Raw genomic sequence first — 3796 nt, 5'->3', positions numbered from 1 at the left:
ACAGAAAGTGACTGACCGTGAGGAAAGCGAACCTGCCACGTTGGTTTACCGCAGCTGTTCGATTCTGAGACAGGATGAGGACTTTGATGGGTTTGATTACTGACTGTTACCGGTAATGTGCTTGTTTTTACCATGCCGACGCCTATTGAGTGATGATTACAAAATGTTCTTACTTTGTAATTAATAAATAAAGCACTACCAAACTCAGTTTTGCTCCCGATCTGTTTTTATAAATACACACACAATGCCTGTGTGTTGTTGTGAGGCGGACGTACGTATGGCAGTAGAGGATATGTACCGGTATATAAAACTTGCGTCCTATCATCCGGTGCGCCCAATGTGTATGTTAAATACAGAAATGGCACACATAAATGAGACTGCGCCTTTTCACACGGTGCGTGCACCCTTTGGTCGTGAAAATACGGTTATATGAATTGAGCAGTGCAAATGCCGCTTTCATTTAATGTATGTACCATATTTTCCGCGCCATAAAGCACTTTTGATTACAAAGCGTACCTTGATTGAAAGACCTATTTTGAAACCGTTTTACATAGGGTGCACCGCATTATTAGACGCATTAGAATAGAAACTCAAATGGTGGCTGCAGTTATGCTCTGCATACACTAGATCAGTGTTTTTCAACCTTTTTCAAGCCAAGGCACATTTCTTCCGTTGAAATTATCTCGGGGCACACCCCCAGCTGAAAATGTGGGGAAAGAAGTATTAACTGTTAATGTATGCTTTTTTTCACAATTGTTTATTATCTCATCTCATCTCATCTCATCTCATTTTCCGTACCGCTTATTCCTCATTATCCCAGCTGTCTTCGGGCACAAGGCGGGGACTATAATTGTTTATTATATTATTAATAATTAACAATATACCAGCCACAGCATACACAAAACACAATGTGCAACACAATATGACAGGTCATAACATATTGAATGGCTGCCGCTGCTCACCCGCACAAAAAAATCCCATGACTGTAAAGTGTCCTTGAGAGTTTTGAAAGGCGCTTAGAAATTAAATTGATTATTATTATTATTATTATTATTATTATTATTATTATTATTATTATTATTATTAATAATAATAATAATAATAATTAAATAAATATATATATATATAACAATATGTTATATTGGTAATACGTATAAGCTTTTTTTAAACATTGAAGGATGATGTCATATTATAACATTTAACTAAACACAAAGAAAAAAGTATTTTATAATCTTTCATATTTATATTTACTCAGTGTGAAACCTGGGCCTGTTTGGACGAACAGAGAGCTGATATCCTGGCCGGGATGGATGAAAGACACACACAAAGCTCTTCCTCCACAGCTCTCAGTCTTTCTTTGTCTTTTGTTTTTACTGCAGTCAGGCTTGAAAAGCTCACCTCACACAGATATGTTGTGGAAAATGGGAGCAATGTCAAAATAGCTTTGTTAGCCAGCATGGAGAACTCCGGTAAAAGTAAATCCAAATGAAACATAGCTTTCGATGTATTGCCTCGCGCCAGAAACTTTGCTCGACGTCAATGTCTTTGCTTTTTTTTTTTTTAACCTCCATCAATACTAGGGCCTTTATTTGGGTCCGGGTTTTGTCCAGGGTCAACTTCTGAGTCAGCATTTTTCCTCTTCAAAAACCTCTCCATCATTTTCACCGTCGTCCCGCTAGCCACAATCTGCACTTTCCGTGCTATCCATGCGTGACTAATTCGCTTGTCTCAAAGCGAATTAGTGACGCACAACTACCCGCTGTTGCCACCTGCTGGTATGGAAGAGTACTACATGATTACTCTGCCAGGCGCGAGACTGCACAGGCACACAAATCGGATAATTTCCCGCGGCACACCTGACAATATCTCGCGGCACAGTGGTGTGCCGCGGCATACTGGTTGAAAAACACTGCACTAGATCACGCTATGCGAAATGAATGCTAAATACAACACCGTAAATCTTTATTTATTTAGAGATTTCACACACATTTCAACTGTAACAAAGTACTTTACAGAACATTTAAAATACTACTACATGCAAGAAGTCATAATATTGTATTGATCCGCACAGTATGTAACTCATGCAGGATGTAGCATGAAGCAAAGCTCAAGCTGCCATCTGCTGGATCTGTCTTTACACCACTTGCTTTTGCACAGATGCAAGTGGACAGTAATCGCAAAAAGTGAACACAATGTTGCACTCAGAAATGTTTACTTATACAGTGGAACCTTGGTTCTCGATCATAATCCGTTCCAACACCCTGAATGTTTACCTTTTTAGTATTTTATACATTATTTTATGCATGAAATTGCACATTAAAATGCTGACCAACACATAAAAAGCAATGTATATCTCAGAAAATGTTAAGCAAAATGGCAAAGACACAAATAAAATAAACATAAATGTAACCCAGGCTAATCGTGCGTTCCCGTTATCGTAATCTTCAGTACGAAAAATTAGGCCAACACGAACGTGTAAAAATAAAAAAAAGGATAAAGAAAAGAATGATGAATAGGATTTTTTACCTTTGTGGTGGTCAGAAGGCGGAGGTGGACGGTGGATCGTAGATTTCGCCATGCTGTATTCCCTAGCCAGATCAGACACTCGCACACCTCCTTCATATTTTGCTATTATTTCTTTCTTAAATGCAATAGTTGTACGCACTACTTTTCTTTTTTTACTATAGCAGCGTTGCTGCTTGCACTGACTTTCTTTGGAGGCATGATTATGGGCTAAAACTCTTCGTACACCTATATTAATTAAACGCGAGAGCAAAACGCAGCACGTCCACACGCGACAACAGTTGCTCACGAAGAGAGCGATCTACACCCATACGCCGCTCAGCATCCCACCCTCGCGTATGCACTCACGCGTCGTACCGGCGTTCGAACTCCGCTTTTTGTTCGAACTACGAAGCAAGAATTTCTCACATTTTTTGTTCAGACTCCGATTTGTTCGAACTGTGAGTCGTTCGAAAACCGAGGTTCCACTGTATTACTTATATTTACTTATATAGATACAGTATATAACTTACTTATCTAAGTTACTAAAATTACGGTAGATGACCAAAATACAAAACACTTGCCATCATCGTCAGTATCTTGTTTGTATTTTTATGGCTCTTCACATGCACGGGGAGGATTACAGAGCAGTGCCCAGTCCCAGAAGTGCACGTCCCAGATGTGCTGGTTGTGCTTAGGCATCCCATCAACTCTCAAAGATAACTGGGGAGCAAATGAGGTGGTCTCTCATATTGTTAAACAACAGCACTTGTTTGTGCCTCACGATGTAATCAACGTATCTCCAATTAATTGATAATTAGCGTGTCGGTCATCAGTGCCAATTACCAGTCTCATTCTACACAAAACACATCAGCCATAGCGGTAAAAGCTTGAAAGCACTCGGTTAAATTAAAAGTTGGAGGTATCGCCTGGATTTGTTTCCTTGTTTTAGGATGTTGGAGTTGTTTCAAACAAATGCCACCGCAATTATCACCAGACACACTCTCTGACCAAAATTCAATTTTGCTCTCACAATGACTACATTTCAGTGGGTTTGACGCATACAAAAGAAAAATTAAATGGACCTTCGGAGAGGTAGAAAATCATCAAGGTCCAAAAAACAATCACAAATCATTGGTCTGATTTCTGATTAATATGAATACCATATTCTTGCATTCCAATCCTGTGAGCTTGTGTAATGACAAAGAACACTTTGAAAGACCCTTAAGACTGGATTCCTTAATTTATGGCTGGCGCTGCTCACCCGCAGAATATCCTGTGACTGTAAAGTGTC

The sequence above is a fragment of the Hippocampus bargibanti genome, linkage group LG01 (genome assembly GCF_051943395.1).
Source record: "Hippocampus bargibanti isolate YZ-2025 linkage group LG01, ASM5194339v1, whole genome shotgun sequence".
NCBI classification, from domain to species: Eukaryota; Metazoa; Chordata; class Actinopteri; order Syngnathiformes; family Syngnathidae; genus Hippocampus; species Hippocampus bargibanti.
The sequence above is the reverse complement of the archived record's forward strand: the minus strand, read 5'-3'. Positions refer to the sequence as shown.